The sequence below is a fragment of the Puma concolor genome, chromosome B3 (genome assembly GCF_028749965.1).
Source record: "Puma concolor isolate L17-30 chromosome B3, mPumCon1.1.hap2, whole genome shotgun sequence".
NCBI lineage: Eukaryota > Metazoa > Chordata > Mammalia > Carnivora > Felidae > Puma > Puma concolor.
In genome coordinates, this window is record NC_141672.1 from 120,897,980 (window position 1) to 120,922,000 (window position 24,021).

General features: G+C 39.0%; 1 protein-coding gene and 1 pseudogene across 3 annotated transcripts in view; one reads left to right on the forward strand and one right to left on the reverse strand.

Annotated features, from left to right (window-relative positions):
* Window positions 1-4,577: 4,577 nt before the first annotated feature.
* Window positions 4,578-5,408, reverse strand: LOC112855506 (glyceraldehyde-3-phosphate dehydrogenase pseudogene; annotated as a pseudogene).
* A 9,297-nt stretch (window positions 5,409-14,705) lies between these two features.
* The window catches only part of CYFIP1 (cytoplasmic FMR1 interacting protein 1), a 133,728-nt gene continuing 124,412 nt past the window's right edge, over window positions 14,706-24,021 (forward strand). For all 3 annotated transcript variants that reach the window (XR_015252818.1, XM_086711317.1, XM_086711316.1), the window contains exon 1: window positions 14,706-14,854. The gene's annotated coding sequence lies outside the window, so the exon portion shown is untranslated. The remainder of the gene's footprint in view (window positions 14,855-24,021) is intronic.

Consider the following 24,021-nt stretch of genomic DNA (forward strand, 5'->3'; position numbering starts at 1 on the left):
CAGAAGGTTTTTATCTTGATGAAGTTCCAATAATTCATTTTTTCTTTTGCTTGCCTTGCCTTTCAGGATATGTCTAGTAAGAAGTTGCTCAAAGGTCAAAGAGGATGCTGCCTGTGTTCTCTAGGAATTTGATGCTTTCCTGTCTCACACTTAGGTCTTTCATCCATTTTGAATTTATTTTTGTGTATAGTGTAAGAGAGTGGTCCAATTTCAGTCTTATGCATGTCACTGTCCAGTTTTGCCCACACCATTTGTTGAAGAGACTTGTTCTATTGAATATCTTTCCTGTTTTTTCAAAGATGAGTTGACCATATAGTTGTGGATCCAATTCTGGGTTTTCTATTCTGCTCCATTGATCTATGTTTCTGTGTTTGTGCCAATACACAATATATTTCTGTGTGCGGTCTTGATGACCACAGCTTTGTAATATAGCTTGAAATCTGGAATCGCGATGCCTCCAGCTTTGGTTTTCTTTTTCAGAATTCTGTTGGCTATTTGGGTCTTCTGTGATTCCATACAAATTTTAGGATTGTTTGTTCCAGCTCTGTGAAAAAATGCTCATGGTATTTTGATAGAGGGATTGCATTAAATGTATAGATTGCTTTGAGTAGTATAGGCATTTTAACAATACTTGTTCTTCCAATCCATTGAGCATGGAATGCTTTTCCATATCTTGGTGTCTGTTTCAATTTCTTTCATAAGTGTTTTATAGTTTTTAGAGTCTAGATCTTTTACCTCTTTAATTAGGTTTATTTCTAGGTATCTCATTGTTTTTGGTGCAATTGCAAATGGGATTGATTTCTTGATTTCTTTTACTTCTGCTTCATTATTGATATATAGAATATACAACAGATTTCTTCATGTTGATTTTATACCCTGTGACTTTGTTGAATTCATGTATTAGTTCTAGCAATGCTTTTGGTGTAGTCTTTTGGGCTTTCTGTATAGAGTATCATGTCATCTGTAAGTAGTGAAATTTTGATTGCTTCCTTGACAATTTGGATACCTTTTATTTCTTTTTGTTGTCTGACTGCTGAGGCTAAGACTTCCAGTACTATGTTAAATACTAATGGGTAAAGTGGATATCCTTGTCTCATTCCTGACTGTAGGGGAAAGGCTCTCAGTTTTCCCCATTGAGGATATTAGCTGTGGGTCTTTCATATATGGCCTTTATGATGTTGAGGTATGTTCCATCTATTCCTATTTTGTGTGTGCGGCAGTTATCAAGAATGGATGCTGTATTTTGTCAAATGCTTTTTATGCATCTATTAAAAGCATCAAAAGGTTCTTATCTTTTATTAATGTGGTATATCACACTGATTGATTTGCAAATATTGAACCAGCCCTGCACCATATGAATAGATCACACTTGATCATAGTGAATAATTATTTTAATGTACTGTTGAATTTGAATTCCTAGTACCTTGTTGAGAATTTTTACATCCATGTTCATCAGGGATATTGGCCTGTAATTTTCCTTTTTAGTGGGGTCATTGGCTTTGTAATCAAGGTAATGTTGGCCTCATAAAATGCATTTGGAACTTTTCCTTCCATTTCTATTTTTGGAATGGTTTGAGAAGAATAGGTATTAACTCTATTAAAGTATGGTAGAAGTCCTCTGGGAAGCCTTTTGGCCCAGGATTCTTGTTTGTTGGGAGATTTTTGATAACTGACTCAATTTCTTTGCTGGTTATGGTCCTGTTTAAATTTTCTATTTCTTCCTGTTTGAGTTTTGGTAGTGTGTAAGTTTCTAGGAATTTGTTCATTTCTTCCAGATCGCCCAGTTTGTTGGTATACAAGTTTTCATAATATTCTTGTATAATTGTTTGTATTTTTGTGGTGTTGGTTGTGATTCCTCCCCTTTCATTTTTGTTTTTATTTATTTGGGTCCTCTCTCTTTTGTTTTTGATAAGCCTAGCTAGGGAGTTATGAATTTATTAATTCTTTCAAAAAATCAGCTCTTAGTTTCATTGCTCTGTTCTACTAGTTTAATTTTGTTTCTGTATCATTTATTTCTGCTCTAATCTTTATTATTTCCCTTCTTCTGCTGGCTTTAAGTTTTATTTGCTGTTCCTTTTTAGGTCCTTTAGGTGTAATGTTAGGTTGTGTACTTGGGACCTTTTTTGCTTCTTGAGGCAGACCTATATTGCAATATACTTCCCTCTTACTACTACCTTTGTTGCATCCCAAAAGTTTTGCAGTGTCATGTTTTCATTTTCATTAGCTTCCATGTGTTTTTTAACTTCTTCTTTACTTTTCTGGTTAACCCATCCATTCTTTAGTAGGATGTTCTTTAACCTCCATGCATTGTGGTCTTTCCAATTTTTTCTTGTGGTTGATTTCAAGTTTTATAACATTGTGGTCTGAAAATATGCATAGTATGATCTCGATGTTTTTTACCTGTTGAGGTCTGATTTGTGACCCAGTATATGATTTATTCTGGAGAATATTCCATGTGCATTTGAGAAGAATGTGTATTCTGCTGCTTTAGGATAAAATGTTCTGAATATATGTGTTAAGGCCATCTGGTCCAGTGTGTTATTCAAAGCCATTAATGATTTTCTCCTTAGATGATCCATCTATTGGTGTAAATGTGGTGTTAAAGTCCCCTAATATTATTGTATTGTTATCAGTGAATTTCTATAAGTTTGTTATTAATTGATTTAGATATTTGGATGTTCTAATTTGGGGGCATAAATATATATGTTAGTTCTTCTTGATGGATAGACCCCTTTGTTATGATATAATACCCTTCTTAATCTCTTGTCACACTCTTTGTTTTTAAATCTAGTTTTTCTGATATAAGCACAGCTACTCCAGCTTTCTTTTGACTTTAACATGATAGATGGTTCTCTGTGCAAGGGCTTGTTTAGTGGTCATGAACTCCTTTAGTTTTTTGGGGGGAAATTCTTTTCCTCTCCTTCTATTCTGAATGACAGCCTTGTTGGATAAAGAATTCCTGGCTGGATAGTTTTCTGATTTAGTATGTTGATTATATCCTGCCACTCCCTTCTGGTTTGCCAAGTTTCTGTGGACAGATCTGCTTCAAACCTGATGTGTCTTCCCTTGTAGGTTAAGGATTTTTCCCTTGCTGCTTTCATAATTCTTTCCTTGTCTGTGTATTTTGTGAATTTGACTATGATATGTCTTAGCAATGGCCAGTTTTTATTGAATTTAGTTAAAGTTCTCTGTGCTTTTTGGATTTTGATTTCTGTGTTCTTCCCCTGATTAGAGAAGTCTTCAGCTATAATTTGCTACATGAAGCTTCTGCCTGTTTTTTCCCTCTCTGCATCTTCTGGGACTCCTATGATATGAATGCTATTTTGTTTTAATAAGTCACTGAGTTCCCTAAGTCTACTGTTGTGATCTATTGCCTTTTCTCCCCCTTTTCTTCTCAGCTTCTTTAGTTTCCATAATTTTATCTTCTATATCACTGATTCATTCCTCTGCTTCATCCATCCTCCTTGCTATGACATCCATTCAGGATTGCTTCTGTTTTAGCATTTTAATTTTCACCGGACTAGATTTTATCTCTTTTATCTCTGCAATAAGGGATTCTATAGTGTCTTCTATGCTTTTTTGAAGCCTAGTTAGTGTCCTTATAAGTGTTATTTTAAATTCTAGTTCAGGCGTCTTACTTATATCTGTGTTGATTAAATCCCTGGCCTTTACTTGTTCCTGTTCTTACTTTGGGGTGAATACTTCCATCTTGTCATTTTGGAGAAAAAAAGGGGAAAAAAGATAAAATTAAATTTAAATTTAAAATAAAAAAAATGAAGGGCACCTGGATGGCTCAGTTGGTTAAGCATCTGACTTCAGCTCAGGTCATGATCTCACAGCTTGTGAGTTCAAGCCCCATGTCGGGTTCTGTGCTGACAGCTTGGACCTGGAGCCTGCTTCAGATTCTGTGTCTCCCTCTCTCTCTGCCCCTCCCCCACTTGTGCTCTTTCTTTCTCTGTCAAAAAGGAATAAAGCTTCAAAAAAATTTTAAATTAAAAAAATGAATAAAGGAAGCTAGATCCTAGATGTGTTTTGGTTTGCTTGTTATGAGAAGCTGTTTGTAGTTGTGCAGCTTTATTCTCAAAGATTTCTGATCTATTTCTTGGGTGTTCAGAATGATCAATATTTATATAGCTATGTTCAAGGTAGGAGGCAAGCTTAGGGTCACCCTACTCCTCTGCCACTTTAACTCCTCCCCCCTTTGCCCAGTCTTGAATTGAGTTGCTTGTTTTTTGCTGTTGTGGAGTTGTGTAAGTTCTTTATATATTTTGTATTTTAGCCCCTTGTCAGATATATGACTGGAAATATCTTCTTATATTCCAGGAGTTGCCTTTCACTTTACTTGTTGTGTCCTTTGATGCACAGTTTTTAGATTTGTTGTTAGTCCCATTTGCCTATTTTTTCTTTTTGTTATCTGTACTTTTGGCAACATATCCAAGATATCATTGCCAAATTTACTGTCATGAAACACTTCTCTTATGTTTTTCTTTAGAGTTTTATAGTTTTTGCTCTAACATTTATGTCTTTGACCTATTTTGAGTATATTTTTGTATGTGGGTTAAAGTGATTATCCAAATTCACTCTTTTGCATATGGATATACAATTTTTACAGTACCATTTATTAAAAAGACAATCCTTTCCCAATTGGATGCCCTTGGGGGTCCCTCTGAAGCCTGCTTCGCTACCATGGCACTTCACTGTATTTGGCAGCTTTCTCCAGGCAGCAAGCCAGATCAACAACTGACACACTGGGGTGTGGGGACACAGAAGGGCATGCCAGTGAGCTTTCCATTCAGCTCAGGGATTATTTTGCCTATAGCCTTGGCAGTGTTAGTAGAAGCAGGGATGATGTTCTGGAAAGGCCCTCAGTCATTATGCTACAGCTTCCCAGGGGGGGCCATTCACAGTTTTCTGGCTGGCAGTGATGGCATGGACTGTGGTCATGAGTCTCTCTATGATGCCAAAGTTGTCATGGATGACCTTGGCCAGAGGTGCCAAGCAATTGGTAGTGCAGGAGGCATTGCTGACAATCTAGGGGAAGTTGTCATACTTCTCATGGTTCCTGCCTGTCACAAACATGGGGGCATCAGCAGAAGGGTCTGGTGGTGAAGATACCAGTGGACTCCACAACATACTCAGCATCAGCATTATCCCCATTTGATGTTGGCAGGATCTCACTCCTGGAAGATGGATATGGGCTTTCCATTAATGACAGGTTTCCCATTCTCAGCCTTGACTGTGCCATTGAATTTGCATTGGGCAGAATCATACTGGAACATGTAGACCATGTTTAGGTCAATGAAGGGGTTATTGATGGTGACAATATCTATTTTGCCAGAGTGAAAATCAGCCTTGGTGACTAGGTGCCCAATACAGCCAAACCTGCTTACTCCAACCTTCACCACCATGTCTTGGGATGTAAGACATGGCAAGACTGCACCAGAAGATGCCACATCTGTTGAACAAGGAGGAGCAAAGAGCTCCTTCTGCTAGTGATTTCTAGTTTTATTCCACTGTAATCAAAAAAGATGTTTTGTATGATTTAAATCTCTTTAAATTCCTGAAGACTTGTTTTGTTGCCTAACATATGGTCTATTCTAGAGAATGTTCCTTATACACCTTAGAAAAATGTTTATTCTGATGTTGATTGGAGTGTTCTGTATATGTCTTTTAGGTCAAATTGATTTAAAAAATTTACTATAAAGCTATAGTAATCATAACATACAGTAATCATAACAATGTAGTACTGGCATAAAGACAGACATACAGACCAATGAAATAGAATAGAAAGCCATAAAGAAACCCTCACATATATGGTCAAATTATTTTTGACCAAATAAGGAAATAGAATACTTGAACAATATGTCCTTAGCTTATTAATAATAGTTTTGAAAAATCTTATTCTGATAATTCCAACATCCCTCCCATACCTGAGTATGGTTCTGATGCTTGCTCTGTCTCTTTAAACTGTTTTTTTTTTGCCTGTTATTGTACTTAAAATGTTTGTTGAAACACATATATTATGTACTGGTGATGCTGGCAGGCTGGCTCCAGAGATCCAGAGAGAGTCCTGCAGGACCAGCCAAGAGGGTCATTGGCTGTGTATAGGATGGAAATCAAACTCAAGTCAGCAGGCAGTAAAAGCAGAGTTTATTGAAGGTATAGAGGGAGTGCAGATACAGAAGGAATGTCTGGGAGACTCAGAAAGGAAAGGAGGGGGTCTTGTCTGTATTTGGGGTCTGGGGATTTTTACTGCGGACAGTGGTCTGGTGTCCGTGTCCTCTTAGGCATCCAGGAACTGGTTAGAACAAAGATGAGATCACAGATGTTATTCCTTGGAGTCAGGGTTCTTGGCATTGAGATGTCTAGCTCTGGTGATCTGGAACACATATATGATAACTTCATCTGATCATTCTCATCTGGTCCTTCCTTAGATGTTATTCTAGAGAAATCATGAACTCCTTGTCCCTTACAATGCTATTTGCATTACAAGGCATGTGTCATGTGGGGTGGAGGTACAAGTCTTAGCAAGAATAGAAGCAGGAAAAGGAGAAAAAGCAGATTTTTATGGAGTCTTTCAGTTTCTCTATCTTACTGGGTAAAAGGATCTGTGGTAAATAGACTTTTATTGATATGACATTAAGATGTAGTGGGGTGGGAAGAATTCCATAGTTCATGAAATTATGATTATGATGAAGAAGCAAAAGGTAAGCTGAGAGCAAAGCACAAGCTAACACCCTGCAACTACCCTCCCGCCCAGGTAAGATGTATGTGACATTTGTTAGGCACTCCTGGCTGCCCAAGAATAAAGGAAAGAGGAAAAACAAATGGTCAACTGATAGGATGTGAGTCTTCATCAGTTTGCAACTGTCTTAATGCTTTACAAGAAAAAGCAAGCTCCAGAAACCTATAGACTCAATTTCCTGGACCCCTAACATCACCCTCCTGTCCATAGGATAGAAAATCTGACATAGTCTTCATAACCCCAGTCCAGCTCTTTCTGCCCGCAGGACCTGTCCCTGTGCTATAATCTTTTTTGCACTAAAAATGTCTTAAGAATTTTTTTTTGACCAATCCTCCTAAACCCCCCTTCAAACTATATCAATTAGTTCTCCATTTTCTAGTAAGCCTATGCCCCCGGGCTGTGAACTTCACAAGTGTTTCTCAGTTTTCTCCCCTTTAGGTGGGACAGGATGGCTAGAAGGGGCTGCATTGAGTATTTCCCTTCACTCAGGTTGGTTATGCTTTGATACCCCGCAACCCCCCCACCCCCCGCCATGAGTTAGGGTTTGTTGAAATGGTCCTCTTGAGGACAGGCTTTGTTAAGAACATACTACTCTGGAATATTTCAAAACAGTTCCTTTTTTCTCCTCTTGCTGGAAGCACAAGGTGATTTTTCTCCAGTCTTCACTGTGAGAACATAGTAAGACTCCTGGAGATAAAAATTGCAAAATTGTGGATATAAGACAGGCTCCCTCCTGGAATTTTTAAGTCTTAAGCTTATCTACACTGAGGCTCTGGCAGTTCATTAGTTTCAGCTTAGGTTTCCCTACCCTAGTACTAGGTCCCTAAAAGTTTCTGTTCATGGCTTTCTCTTTTGGTAAGTTCTGATTCTTTGTATCCACCTGTCTTATCTCTCTGATTTATGAGTTAGCAATTTGTCCTGTGACCTCACTTCTTTAATGGATCTAAGAACTGTTGATTTTCAGTTCTTGTAGCTTTTTACTTGTTAGGACACAGTGACAACTTTCAAGCTCCAGATACGCTAGACCAGAAACTGGATCTCCAGAATTTCTCTTTGTCAAGATTCTCATTTTGTTCATATAACAATATATCAATGTATGCTTATATTGTGTTTTCCTGATTTCCTTTAGTTCTCTGTATGTGTTCTAATTTAGCTCATCAAGCATATTTGAGGTAGTTGTTTCAAAGTCTTTGTCAAGTAAGTCTGAAACCTGTGTTTCTTTAGAGTCAGTTTCTGGAGATTAATTTTGTTCCTTTGGATGGGTCATGTTTCCCTGCTTCTTTGTATGCCTTGTGATATTCTGTTGAAAATTAAGCATTGAAAAAACAGGTACCTCTCTCAGTCTTTGCAGACTGACTCTATGCAGTGGAAGACATTCATTAATCATTGCAAGTGAAGACTTAAGGCATGTATCATTCTTCATTCTTGGGGTGTGTGAATCCTTCCCCCCCCCATACCCTATATACACAGCTGCTTTTAAAATGTCTTGTTTCCCTAAGAGTCTCAACCTCAGGGCTTTAGATGTTCTATTGTATTCCTCTATGCATAATTAATCTCTAGGTCTGGAATTCCCTACAGCTCTCCACCATGCTCTGACATCCACCACTGCTTTCATCAGCCTCCAACCTGATATTCAAATTAATCCACCATTCCTGTCATCACTGTGAGCCAAGCAAGACAAAAAACAATCTCTCTAAAAACCCCCAGACAAGTCAGAACATTGCAGACAACTCCCACTTTTTTCCTTTCATCCTAAGGGAGGGACCAGAAATTGAGTGGCTTCCTCCTAAATCAGACCGGGTGGTGGGGGGGAGGAAGGGTAGTAGGCAAGGGTGATCAAAAATGCCATGAAATTTTTGTTTGGAATATTTTCAGTATAACTTTTTCTTTGTGCATTTGTTTAGTTGCTGCAGATTACTAACTGGTTTCTAGAGTACTCACAAAGCTACTTTGGTAAGCTATTGGGTGGCTTATAAACAACTTGATGTTTTTGTGGGAGAACAAGGGTTTAGGGTTTCCTACTCTGTCATTTTGCTCACACCAACCAACACATTATCTTTTCTATGTGGTAAAATTATGTAATAATCTTGAGATTCATCCATTTTGTGATAATGCTTCCATCATTCTCTCCTTTTTATTAGTGTTATTCCATTGTATGAATATAGCACGATTTATCCATTTTTCCTAGTTATGCACTTTGAGTTGTTTCTAGTTTTTGCTATTATGAATAAAACTCATAAGAATGTTCATGTACAGGGGCACCTGGGTGGGTTAGTCAGTTAAGCATCCAACTCTTGGTTTTGACTCAGATAGTGATCTCATGTTTCATGGGTTCAAGCCCCACATTGGGCTCTGTGCTGATGTGAAACCTGCTCAGGATTCTCTCTCTTCCTCTCTCTCTGCCCCCTCCCTCCCTCATCTCAAAAATAAATAAATAAACTTTAAAAACAAAGAATTTTCACGTACAAGTTTTTGTGTAGAGATACATTTTCATATCTCTTGGGTAAATACGTAGAAGTAGGATTATTGTAGCATGGTGTACATGTATGTTTTTATAAGAGATATCCAATATGATTTCTTTTTTGAAGTGTCCTGTTTTTTGTTTTTTGTTTTTTTTCAACGTTTTTTATTTATTTTGGGACAGAGAGAGACAGAGCATGAACGGGGGAGGGGCAGAGAGAGAGAGGGAGACACAGAATCGGAAACAGGCTCCAGGCTCCGAGCCATCAGCCCAGAGCCTGATGCGGGGCTCGAACTCACGGACCGCAGATCGTGACCTGGCTGAAGTCGGACGCTTAACCGACTGCGCCACCCAGGCGCCCCTGAAGTGTCCTGTTTTTATTGGGTTATCATTTTACTGTTGATTTGTAGGAGTTCTTTGTATATTCTGGATATAACTCCTTTGTCAATTACATGTATAGCAATATTGTCTTCTAGTCTGTGCCTTGGCATTTCATTCTCTTAACATTGCCTTTTGATGGGAAGTTATACAATTTTGATCCAATTTATCATTTTTTCCCTAAAGATATTGATGAAAGAACCTTACCTGTTCTAAGAAGTTTTTGCCTATGTCTACCATGTCTACCATAAGATTTTGAAATTATTCTTTTATGTTTTCATCTAGAAGCATTGTATCTATCTTTTAGATTTCACATTTAGATCTATGATCCATATTGAGTTAATTTTTGCATATGGTGTGTGCAAGGGGAAGGTTCAGTGTTCCCCCCACATGGTTATGCAGTTATTTAGCACCTTAAAAAAATCCTATTTCTCATCTCATTGAATTACTTTGGCACCTTTACTGAATATCAACTGACCATACCGTTGTGGGCTTGTCTTAGTCCATTTGGACTGCTATAACAGAATACCATAAACTGGGTGGCTTATAAACAACAGGATTTTAATTCTCAAAGTTCTGGAGGCTGGGAAGCTCAAGATCAAGGTGCTGACAGATTCAGTGTCTGGTAAGAGCCTACTTCCTGGCTCATAGACCTGTAACCTCACATAGTGGAAGGGATGAAGAACTCTCTGGAGTCTTTTTTCTAAGGACACAAATCCTATTCATGAGGGCTCTACCCTGATGGCGTAATCACCTTCCAAAAGCCCCACTTCTAAGTCCCAACACATTGGGGATTTGGTTTCAACATATGAATTTTGGAGGGACACAAATATTCAGTCTACAGCAGGACTTATTTCTCACTATTCTGTTTCATTGATCTATTTGTATATCCTCATGCCAAGACCATACTTTTTCTTTTTTCTTTTTGACAAAGAAAGAGTAGCATAAATATGTTACAGTAGTTGTATTAAAGTCCTTCCCTACTAACTCCAGTATCTCAGTCATGTTGAGATCTATTTCTCTTGGCCTATTTTTTTTCTTGATTGATTTCTTGATTTCTTGTGGGTTTTGTTTGTTTTTTTACTTGTTTTTTGTTTTGCTTTGTTTTGTTGCAGTCTTGGCATTTATGACTATATACCAAATATCACAAATGATTCATTGTAAAATTAGAAATATAGGTAAGAAATAAATTTCTCACCACGAGACATTATTTTATAATTAGGATGACCCAGCTATTTCAGACTATGTGAGTTATGCTGTGTATTACCAATATAATGGAAACTATCATTTGAATGACATTTCAAATCTTTGTATTTTTTTCTAGTAATCAATTGCTGATCATCTTTACTATGGCCGTGTTAATTATATACATTCTATATATACATATAAAATCTTGGATTATAATTCAAAATTATATAAACTGGGCACTTACAGTTTGTTTTTGTTTTTTCCCAATGATTTCCTCACCCAAATTTCCCACTGGTTTTTCTTTATCTTTCTCTCTTTCTTTAATTAATTAATAAATTTTTAATTTACATCCAAGTTAGCATATAGTGCAATTATGATTTCAGGAGTAGATTTCGGTGGTATATCCCCTGTGTATAACACCCAGTGCTCATCTCAACAAGTGTCTTCCTTAATGCCTCTTACTCATTTAGCCCATCTCCCCATCCACAACCCTTCCAGCAACCTTCAGTTTGTTCTCTGTATTTAAGTCTCTTATACTTTTCCCCCTCCTTGTTTCTATATTATTTTTGCTTCATTTCCCATATGTTCCTCTGTTTTATATCTTAAAGTCCTCATATGAGTGAAGTCATATGATATTTGTCTTTCTCTAATTTTGCTTAGCATAATACCCTCTAGTTCCACCCACATAGTTGTAAATGGCAGGTTTTCATTCTTTTTAATTGCCAAGTAATACTCCATTGTGTGTATATGTGTGTATGTGTGTGTGTGTATTCTTTATTCATTCATCTGTCAATGGACATTTGGGCTCTTTCCATTCATACTTTGGCTATTGTTGAGCCAAGACCATACTTTTAAATACTGGGATTTTATACAATTGGTATTGTTTCTTCCTTGCATGTTTTATAGAATTCACTGCTGAAGCTATATAGACTTGGAGATTTTCTTTGAGGGAAGGTTTTAAATTACCGATTCAATTATGTTTCTTCTACCAATATGGAACCATTTATATTTTCTATTTTTTTGTGTGTGTCAGTTTTGGAAAACCATGTTTCCAAGAAATTTGTGTTTCTTCTGTATTATTAAATTATTTCCTTGAAGTTTTTCATATACGTCTTTTTAATACCTTTTTATTTTTTTTATCAGAAACTATTGGTGTTTCCCTTTTTATTTTTGAAGTTGGTAATTTATGTTTTTCTAAAATCAATTTTGCTAGGGTGTAACAATTCTATTAATTTTTTTTTTCTTTCAAGCAAGCTCTATGCCCAATGTGGGACTTGAATGCACAACCTTGAGATCAAGATTTGCACATTCCACTGACTGAGTCAGCCAGGTGCCCCTCTAAAAGTTTTTTAAAAGTAAGCTTTTTTGCTTGGTCATCTCTCTTCTAGTTCATTGACCTCTGCCCTTATCTTTATTATTTCTTTCATTTTTATTTTCTTTGGATTTCATTTGCTTTTCTTCCCCCTAACTTTTATGAGGTAGACATTTAGATAATTGATTTTAAACCTTTCTTGTTTTATAATATATGTATTTCATATATAAACTTTACCTCTGAGAATTCATTTAGCTGCATCTTGCAAATTTTAATGTTGTTTTTCATTATTAGTCCTGCATATTTAAAATTTCCATGTGATTTCTTATATGATCAAAGGGATATTTACAGGTATATTATTTCATTCTCTAATAGTTGAGCATTTAAAGTTATAATTTTGTTATTCCTTTTTAGTTTAATTCCATGGTGGTCAGAGAAGGTACTATATGATTTCAACCCTTTGAAATCTGTTGAGATTTGTTTTACTTCCTAGCATAGGGTATGTTTTGCAAATATTAAGTATTTGAAAACTTTCATTCTTCTCGGTAGTACCGGGAGGGTTCAGTATAAAGGTTTTGAGCATCTTTTATTGAATGCAATGTATTCTGTATTCTGTATTGTGAAGGTAATATTTAGGTCAAATAGGTTAGTTGCTTTATTTATTTATTTATTTATTTATTTATTTAAATATTTGTTTGCTTAAGTAATCTCTATCCCCAATGTGGGACTTGAACTCATGCCCCCAAGACCAAGAGTCACATGCTCTTCCAACAGAGCCAGCCAGGCACCTTCACTAATTGTTTAAAAAATTTTTCTGTATCATTATTTATTTTTGTGTCTGCCTGTTCTGTCAGTTATGAGGAGAGAATTAGGATCTCTAATTATGACTGTATATGTTCATGTTTCTTCTTCTGATTCTATCAATTTTCCCAAGCATTCTAAAACTTATTTGGTGCATACATACTAAAAAAAAAAGTTTTTTTCTTAATGAATTGATCTCTTTATCTTTATCAAATGTCCCTTTTTATTTCAGGTGACTCTGTCTTTAAGTCTTTGATATTAACATAGTGATGAAAACCTTTTTATGATTGTTATATAAATGGTAGATTGTTTTCCATCTTTTTAATTTCAACCTCTTTGTCTATTTTAAATAGCATATATTTGGGATTTGTTTTTATTCAGTGTAACAATTTAATTGGAGTGTTTAGTCCATTTACACTTAATGTAATTGATAATATGGTTGGATTTAAGCCTAACAGCTTGCTCTTTGTAACTGCTTATCTTATACGCTTTTTGCTTTTTTGCTGCCTTCTTTGGATTGAGCATATTTTAGCATTCTATTTTATTTCCTCTCTTGGCTTTTTATATATGCCCAATACACCTTGAATTTGTATTCTATCACTTTATCTACAGTGTAAAACAAAACAAAACAAAACCCTTTGGAATCTAACTTTGAGACTCAGCCCTGGACAGAGTGAAGTAGTAATCTGATTGAAAATGTGTGGCTGAGAACCAGAAGCTTACTTAAAGCCCATGTTTTGCAGGAGTGTTAGGGAGCTCCAGGAACTTCTATGAAAAATGTTCTCAGAATATTTAAACAACCGGTAGATTCTGGTCTAGTCAGGATCCATTTGCTGTGACTTTTTGCATTATCCAGACAACAGCTGAAAGTAAATCTTTTGTGGTTTTCATAGTTAAGTGGCCAGATTTAGAATACTTGATGCCCATCATTATTGGGCATCCACTAGAACCACAATGTCGGTGGGTGGGTGAAGGGGAAGTGGGTAGGTGGGGTGTGTGGGGTGTTTAGGGCCGTTTTTTCTCCTAAGCATGCTTGTGATACGCTCACTCCATTTACTGTTTCCACATGATTTGTTACTAAATTGGCCTCTGTCGAGATTGTCTTTTGGGAATTGTTCAAGTTTTCTTCTGCCAGCCATCCCCCCCCCCCCCCCCCCCCCCCGCCCCAGCCATTCCCCCAAGTCTGCACCTGTGTTTGCCCCTGGCTCAGAGAGAGATGGGGTTGAACAGATATGATCACTGCAGGGTCTGTTGGGGTCATTCTCCCCTAGTTGGCTGGGCTCTGGCGGTGTATACCTGTTGCACCCTGTACCTGGCCGCCTGCCATGCTCTGGCCTGCGGAGTACAGGTGTGCGCACCTTCTACATGGCAGTGGCGACGGAACGACGCGCCCTGAGTGTCCCGCCTTTTAGTCTTTTCTGCAGCTCATCCACCCACCGCCCTGATCCGATGGAGCCCCGGAGCAGGATGCGGGCCCCGCTCCTTTTCCTCCACGAGCCCGGAGGCTCCCACGGGGAAGCTTCACAGCAGTACTCCCCAGCTGTCCCACGCAGAGCTGAGGCAGGTGGCCCTCGGGGCTGTCCCTAGGAAGCACCTTAGGCGGCCGGAGGGGAGCGCAGCCAGGGTTTTTCGGTTGCCTCCTTCCTGTCCATTGGCGTCGGGCGTGGGTGGGCCGGCTGGATCGGGGTGGGGGGTGAAGGGGGAGCGAGCAGGGGCGGTGGGCGGTGGGCGGTGGGCGGGGGAGGGGGGGTGCACCGCGCGGAGGAGAGAGCTGCCAGAGCTGCGGCCCGAGCGCGGAGGGAGGAGCGCCAGGAGGAAGAGGCCGAGCCGGGAGAGCCCCCGCCCCGGGAGGAAGGGGAGGAGGCCGGGTGTTTCCTGGCGCATTCCCGGCCCGCCCGAGTGACTCACTCAGCCTGGAAACTCCCAGGGCCCGTCCGGGACCCCCGAGCCGCCGCCGCCGCTGACCCAGGTGAGGAAGGCTGCTGCCCCCGCCCAGCTTCATAAACCCTGTGAGGTCCAGGCGGCCCTCGGAACCGAGTCGGGCATTGCGGCGGCGGTGCCCGGCCGGGGCCCCGTGGGCGGCCAGGACTTGGTTCTCCGCGGCGCGGCCTCCCCGGCGGCGCGGCCTCCCGGGATCGCTTTGGCCCACGGACGCCTGTTTCCGTGCCTTCGAACCCCCAGTTCCAGCGCATCGCGGTCTATGCGCCCTTCGAAACCCTCACATTCCCGGCCCCAGCGCTCTCCGGCCCCTGACTCCTCATCCAGCGCCCCGGCATTCCGGACCCCGACCCCCCCCCCCCCCCCCCGCACGTGGCAGAGCTCAGTGGAGAGGGTATATTGGTGTTTTGTAGTTATTGTTGGAAAGTAAGGCGCAGACAGCTTGCAGTGAGATCGTGCGGCGAGACCTGAACCAGTTTTTGCTCATTTTGTGCCCCTATCTGAGGGAAGGAGGAGACAGACACTGGCCAAGCGAAACCATTTTGCAGAATCTTGGAGACGAGTTTTAGGCTTTGTTAAGGCGCGGGGATTGTTAGGTGGGCTGCGCTGTTCCTACAGCCATACTGAGTGTATTTTAAGGATGAAATACGTGCGCTTAGTTTGCAGCACATTGTGGGTGTGAGAAAAAGGGTGAGAGGGTAATTTGGGAATGGGGTTTAAGGAGCGTTTTTTAAGCTGAGAGGCGTCCAGACCATGTCCACTTTAGTGTTAGGTCTAAACAGTACAGATAGCAATTGCTATTAAACCTAGTGTTGGATGATCTGTGCTTCTGTGGGCGACTGAGACTTTGTAGTGTTTCTTTTCTAGTAGTAGCGGGTACTGTGTGCCACATTGGACGGTTTTTACTGCTTTGTGAGCCCAGTGGTGTTTCTTGGCCTTTTTCTAATATTATTTCTTCAATGATTAGTGATTGAAGTAGCATTGATACCTAGTACTGTAGATCAGATTGCTGTGCTTGACCCCTCGTCACCAACTCTTTGGTGATTGTGCCAGAAAATCCTGTCCAGGTTCATCAGCCAGAGGTGGCAGTTTCTGATGCTGTGTGCTGGAATGCCTGAACCATTGAGGGTCCCACCCATGCTGTCCCTTATCCCTGCAGGTTGTTAGTGGTTTTCCGTGTGAAATGTAGATGTGCAGGCACAGAGCTGAAAAGAAATCACATTTTAAATAAACGGGGGACACAGCAAGTATGCATTTGTAGGAATTCAATAGGAATTTGGTGCTATTTCATTCTCTGCTGCCTTTCCCCCCCTAGAGCATCATCTCTGTGACAGAGGCAAATAGAATTGTGGTGGAATACATTTCCTGTGTTAATACATATATACATGTGTTTGTGTGCTGATAGGTCGCTCAAAGAAAATTTTCCTTTATTTTGGTATGTGTGTTTATTTGGATTTATTTTTAAATTTACATGCAGTAAAGTTATCTTTTTGGTGTATGGTTCAATGAGTTTTGACAAATGCATAGTCATGTGACTCCCATCACAATCAAGATACAGAGCAGTTCTGTCACCCGCCAAATTCCTTCAACTGTCTTTTTGTAGGCAGCCCTTCCTCCCATTTTCAACTCCCGGCAACCACTGAGTTGTTGTCCATTGTTACAGTTTTGCTTTTTCCAGAATGTCGTATATGGTCTTTGAGTCTGGCTTATTAGTTCACTTAGCACGATGAATTTGAGATTAATCCATTTGCTAGTTTATCCCCAAGGGGTAAAGACATGAAGGTTTGAAAAGTGTACGTTTAGGATACAGCCTGAGAGATTCAAGCAGTATTTAAAAAAATTTTCTTTAATGCTTATTTATTTTTGAGAGAGAGAGAGAGAGACCGAGCTCGAGCAGGGAAGGGGCAGAGAGAGAGAGGGAGAAACAGAATCCAAAGGAGGTTCTAGGCTCTGAGCTGTCAGCATGGAGCCTGATGCGGCACTCGAACTCATAGACCGCGAGATCATGACCTGAGCTGAAGTCAGACGCTCAACTGACTGAGCCACCCAGGCGGCCTCAAGTAATATATTTTTTTAAATTTACATCCAAATTAGTTGGCATATAGTGCAACAATGATTTCAGGAGTAGATTCCTTAATGTCCCTTACTCATTTAGCCCATCCCCCCTCCAACAACCCCTCCAGTAACCCTCTGTTCTCCATATTTAAGAGTCTCTTATGTTTTGTCCCCCTCCCTGTTTTTATATTATTTTTGCTTCCCTTCCCTTGTGTTCATCTGTTCTGTGTCTTAAAGTCCTCATATGAGTGAAGTCATATAATATTTGTCTTTCTCTGACTGACTAATTTCACTTAGCATAATACCCTCCAGTTCCATCCACGTAGTCGCAAATGGCAAGCTTTCATTCTTTTTGATTACTGAGCAGTACTACATTGTATGTATACGTGTGTATACACACGTTGTGTATGTACACAACCACATCTTCTTTATCCATTCATGCATTGATGGGCATTTGGGCTCTTTCCATACCTTGGCTATGGTGATAATGCTGCTATAAACATTAGGGTGTATATATCCCTTTGAACAGCACACCTGTATCCCTTGGATAAATACCTAGTAGTGCAATTGCTGGGTCATAAGGTAGTTTTATTTTTAGTCTTTTGAGGAACCTCCACACTTTTCCAGAGTGGCTGCACCAGCTTGCATTCCCACCAACAATGCAAAAGAGATCCTCCTTATCTGCATCCTCGCCAACATCTGTTGTTGCCCGAGTTGTTAATGTTAGCCATGCTGACAGGTAGGTGTAAGGTGGTGTCTCATTGTGGTTTTGATTTGTATTTCCCTGATGATGAGTGATGTTGAGCATTTTTTCATGTGTCAGTTGGCCACTTGGATGTCTTCTCTGGAGAAGTGTCTATTCATGTCTTTTGCCTGTTTCTTCACTGGATTCTTTGTTTTTTGGGTGTTGAGTTTGATTAGTTCTTTATAGATTTTGGATACTAACCCTTTATCTGATATGTCATTTGCAATATCTTCTCCCATTCTGTCAGTTGCCTTTTAGTTTGGCTAATGGTTTCCTTTGCTGTGCAGAAGCTTTTTAGTTTGATAAGATCTCAGTCGTTCATTTTTGCTTTTGTTTCCCTTGCCTCTGGAGACATGTTGAGTAAGAAGTTACTGTGGCCAAGATCAAAGAGGTTTTTGCCTGCTTTCTCCTCAAGGATTTTGATGGCTTCCTGTCTTACATTGAGGTCTTTCATCCATTTTGAGTTTATTTTTGTGTATGGTGTAAGAAAGTGGTCCAGGTTCATTCTGCATGTCGCTGTCCAGTTTTCCCAGCACCACTTGCTGAAGAGACTGTCTTTATTCCATTGGATATTCTTTCTTGCTTTGTCAAAGATTAGTTGCCCATATGTTTGTGGGTCCATTCCTGGGTTCTCTGTTCTGTTCCATTGATCTGAATGTCTGTTCTTGTGCCAGTACCATACTGTCTCTTGATGATTATAGCTTGTAGTATAGCTTGAAGTCCGGGATTGTGATACCTCCTGCTGTGGTTTTCCTTTTCAAGATTGCTTTGGCTATTCGGGGTCTTTTCTGGTTCCATACACATTTTAGGATTATTTGTTCCATCTCTTTGAAGAACGCTGGTATTATTTTGATAGAGATTGCATTGAATATGTAGATTGCTTTGGGTAGTATCGATATTTTAATAATATTTGTTCTTCCTATCCAGGAGCCTGGAATCTTTTTCCTTTGTGTGTGTGTGTGTGTGTGTGTGTGTGTGTGTCTTCTTCAATTTCTTTCATAAGCTTTCTATACTTTCAGTGTATAGATTTTTCACCTCTTTGGTTAGATTTATTCCTAAGTATTTTATGGGTTTTGGTGCAACTGTAAATGGGATCGATTCCTTGATTTCTCTTTCTGTCACTTCATTGTTGGTGTATAGGAATGCAACCGATTTCTGTGCATTGATTTTATATCCTGCAGCTTTGCTGAATTCATGAATCGGTTCTAGCAGTTTTTGGGTGGAATCTTTTGGGTTTCATCTGTGAAGAGTGAAAGTTTGACTTCCTCCTGGCTGATTTGGATGCCTTTTATTTCTTTGTGTTGTCTGATTGCAGAGGCTAACTTCCAGTACCGTGTTGAATAACAGTGGCGAGAGTGGACATCCCTGTCTTGTTCCTGACCTTAGGGGGAAAGCTCTCAGTTTTTCCCCATTGAGGATGATATTAGCATTGGGTCGTTCAGATATGGCTTTTATGATCTTGAGGTATGATCCTTCTGTCCCTACTTTCTTGAGGGTTTTTATCAAGAAAGAATGCTGTATTTTGTCAAATGCTTTCTCTGCATCTGTTGAGAAGATCATACGGTTCTTGTCTTTCTTTTATTGATGTGATGAATCATGTTGTTTTGTGGATATTGAGCCAGCCCTGCATCCCAGGTATAAATCCCACTTGGTCGTGGTGAATAATATTTTTAATGTATTGTTGGATCCGGTTGGCTAATACCTTGTGGAGGATTTTTACATCCATGTTCACCAGGGAAATTTGTCTATAGTTCTCCTTTTTAGTGGGGTCTCTGTCTGGTTTTGGAATCAGGGTAATGCTGGCTTCAGAGACAGAGTTTGGAAGTTTTCCTTCCATTTCTATTTTTTGGAGAAGTTTCAAGAGAATAGGTGTTAACTCTTCCTTAAATGTTTGGTAGAATTCCCCTGGAAAGCCATCTGGCCCTGGAGTCTTGTTTTTTGGCAGATTTTTAATTACTAATTCGATTTCCTTACTGGTTATGGGTCTTTTCAAATTTTCTATTTCTTCCTGTTTCAGCTTTGGTAGTGTATATGTTTCTACGAATTTGTCCATTTCTTCCAGATTGCCCATTTTGTTGGCATATAACTGCTCATAATATTCTCTCATTGTTTTTATTTCTGTTGTGTTGGTTGTGATTTCTCCTCTTTCATTCTTGATTTTACTTATTTGGGTCCTTTCCTTTTTCTAACTTGATCAAACTGGCTAGTGGTTTATCAATTTTGCTAATTCTTTCAAAGAACCAGCTTCTGGTTTCATTGATCTGTTCTACTGTTTTTTTTTTTTTTTTGTTTGTTTGTTTCAATAGCATTAATTTCTGCTCTAATCTTTATTATTTCTGTCTTCTGCTGATCTTGGGTTTTATTTGCTGTTCTTTTCCAGCTCTTTAAGGCATAAGGTTAGGTCATGTATCTGAGATCTTTCTTCCTTCTTTAGGAAAGCCTGGATTGCTATATACTTTCCTCTTATGACCGCTTTTGCTGCGTCCCAGAGGTTTTGGGTTGTGGTGTTATCATTTTCATTGGCTTCCATGAACTTTTTAATTTCCTCTTTAACTTCTTGGTTTGTGCATTCATTCTTCACTAGGGTGTTCTTTAGTCTCCAAGTATTTGTTACCTTTCCAAATTTTTTCTTGTGGTTGATTTCGAGTTTCATAACGTTGTGGTCTGAAAATATGCACGGTATAATCTTGAGTAATATTTTTAAGTCATGAAAAGAATGATAAAACTTCCAGTTACTAGAAAATTGAAACCATACAGAACTCTGTGTGTGTGTGTGTGTATATATATAAATATATATATTATACATAACATATATAATACATATATTTTAAGTTTACTTATTTATTTTGAGAGAGAGAGTGTGCAAGCAGGGAAGGGGCAGAGAGAGCGGGAGAGAGAGAATCCCAAGCAGGCTTTGTGCTATCAGTGCAGAGCCCAATGCGGGGCTTGATCCCATGAACCATGAGTTCATGACCTAAGCCAAAACCAAGAGTCGGACACTTAACTGACTGAGCGACCCAGGCACCCCCAGAACTGTATATATTAAAAGTGAAATTTCCTCAGTACTTCTGTGGTACTATATAGCCTTTTCTGTACATACACATAGTTTTTGTTTTTTTGTGTGTGTTCTTTTGGTAACATAATGAGATTATATTGCATATATCACTGTACCTATCCATTTGATGATTTTGGCTCATTTAAAGATCTTGGAGATATTTATATGTTGGCATACACAGTGTATATACACAAATTTTCCTTCATTCCTTTTTAATATCTGTATAGTGTTCCATAACATGGACATATTATAATTTATATAATCAGCTTCTTATTAATTGACATTGTTGTTTCACATTTGTTACCACCATAGTCAATACTTTTGTTTCTATCTTTGTGCACATACTCAGGCTTATCATCCTGGAAGTGAGTTTGGGTTTAAATAATACCTTGAGTACCTATGCTCCAGCAATGTTCTAAGCCAGGGTTATTTTTCCTATAAAGGTCCAGAGAGTGAATATTTATCACAACTACCTCATTCCACTGTTGTAACATCAAAGCGGCATAGACAATATATAATGAGAGTGTGGCTGTGTTTCAATAAAAGTTTAATTACAGAAACACCAGTGTGGCTAACTCTAGTTCTGGGTACTTTACATACTACGTATCCTTGCAGCCCTCAAATGTAGGTGCAGTTCTTAGGCCCACTTTATGGATGAGAAAATTGACAAAGAGAAATGAAGTATGTGTCCAAGGTTATGTGCCTGGTAAGTAGCAGAGCCAGCATCTGACTGCATACATCAAGTTGAAAATGAGAAAGAAGCTGCCCCAAATACCTTCCCCAAAATGTTAGATCCTAGGACCTGACCCTCGCACACACTTACTGAATCACTCGCTTATGTTTCTTTTAAGGCAATATGCTTACTCAGCACTCCAGGAGCACTTGCCTTCCCACTCCTCAGATGAGCCAGTGTTCCCTTTGTCCCTCTCACTGTGTGACTGTGTCCTGGCTTTTGATTTGTGTTTCACTAGCATCACCTTATAGAGAGGTCAGCTCAGTGTCTGGGACCACCCAGCTACCCAGTGGTAGGAAAGACAGACTTGAGCAGGTGAGATCAAGCTGGGTCCTGGCAAGCCTGCTGCTTTGAGTTGTTGATGTCTGCTCCAATATCATTACATGAGCCCAGGTGGGCACATTGGTTGGCCTGCCTTGACTCATTTTCCTTCTTTGGAGTCATGGGGAAAGTACCTATTAGATTGTTACGAAGATCAAATGAGATAATACAGGAATAATTCTGTAGAAGGGACAGCTACTATTAGTGCTATGTTTTCTAAAGCTTTTATATTAGAAAAAAATTTATTTTATAAAAGTGTGAAGTTTTAAGTAAGTAACCTGTCTCCTCTACTTTTATTGTTTTTGCAACCAAAATTTAGCCAGCTCTTAGCAGCCCCAGCTATAGTATGGATTAATTATATCTACATAATGTAAGAACTTTAATTTAGGCATTTCAGTAAGGACAGAAAAAGAAAAAAAAGGCATAGAAGTTGGCAGGGAAAATGAAACTGTCCCTTATTTGCAGATGACATGATGATCTGTACAGAAAATCCAAGGCATCTATGAGAAAACTATTAGGACTAGTAAGTGAGATTAGCAAGGTCACAAAATGCAAAGTCAATACATGTAAGTCAATCATTCTGTATACTAGCAACATACGATTAGAAAGTGACATTTTAAAATACCATATTCAGGGGCACCTGAGTGGCTCAGTCGGTTGAGCAACCGACTCTTGGTTCAGCTAAGGGTTGTGGGATTGAGCCCTTCTGGGCTCTGCGCTGAACGTGGAGGCTGCTCGAGATTCTCTCTCTCCCCACCTTGTATTCTCTCTCTCTAAAAATAAACATAAAAAATAAAATAAAATACCATTTTCAGTAGTTTAAAAAAAATCAAATACTTAGATATAAATCTAAAAACACAGGAACTGTATCCTGAAAATGACAAAATGCTGATGAGTGAAACAAAGATGATGTAAATAAATGGAGAAGCATACTATGGTCCTGAGTTGGAACACTCAACATGGTAAAGATGTCAGTTCTCTTCAAATTGATGCATAAGTTTAACACAAGTCCAGTAAGATATCTCAGCGAAAAAATATTTTAAACAAGTTATTGAGGTATAATGTACATAATTTATTTACTTTAAGCATACAGTGATTTATAGTAGATTTACAGGGTTGTGTAGCCATCACCATCATCCGGTTTTAAAACATACTTTTCACTCCAGTAAGATTCCACGTGATCTTTTATAATCCCCATTTCTAACCCAGCTCTAGCTAATTGCTAATTTACTTTGTCTTCTATAGAGTTCTACAGTTTGTAGTTTTTATGTGTGGCTTCTTTCACTTAAAATACTGTTTTTGGAAGTTCATTTCTGTTGTAGCATGTATCAGTATTTCATTCCTTTTTAGTACATTTATATTGTTATGTAACCATCACCACTATTCATCTCCAGAACTTTTTCATCATCTCAAACGGAAACTCTGTGCCCAGTAAACAAAAACTCCTCATTCCTACATTTCCCTAACACCTGGCAACCACCATTCTACTATCTGTCTGTGAACTTGACTATTCCAGATATCTATATAAGTGCGATAATATAATATTTGTCCTTTTTTTTCTGGCTTATTTCACTTAGTAAGGCCATCCACTTTTATCATGTATTAGAATTTAATTCCTTTTTAAGGTTGAATAATATTTCCTTGTATGTATATACCATGTTTTCTTTGTCCATTCATCTGTTGATGAACATTTAGGTTGTTTCCACCTTTGTCTGTTGTAGAATGCTGCTATGAACATGGATATACAGATACCTCTTTGAGATCCTGTTTTCAATTCTTTTGGGTATATCCCCAGAAATAGAATTGCTGGATTATATGGTAATTCAATGTTTAGTTTTTTTTAGGAATTGCTATACTGTTTAACACAGCAGCTGCACCAGCATTCCCATCAGCAATGTACAAGGGTTCCAGTTTCTTCACAACCACACTAACACTTGTTATTTTCTGGTTTGTTGGTTTGTTTTTAAACAAATATTTTTTGTATGTTTTACATTTTATTTATTTTTGAGAGAGAGAGAGAGACAGAGCAGAAGTCGGGGAGAGGCAGAGGGAGAGGGAGACACAGAATCTGAAGCAGGCTCCAGGCTCTGAGCTGTCAGCACAGGGCCCGACGTGGGGCTCAAACTCTTGAACCGTGAGATCATGACCTGAGCTGAAGTCATAATGCTTAACCGACTGAGCCATCCAGGCACCCCATGTTGGTTTGTTTGTTTTGATAACCATCCTAATGGGTGTGAAAGTGCATCACATTCTGATTTGGATTTGTATTTCTCTAGTGATTAGTAATGT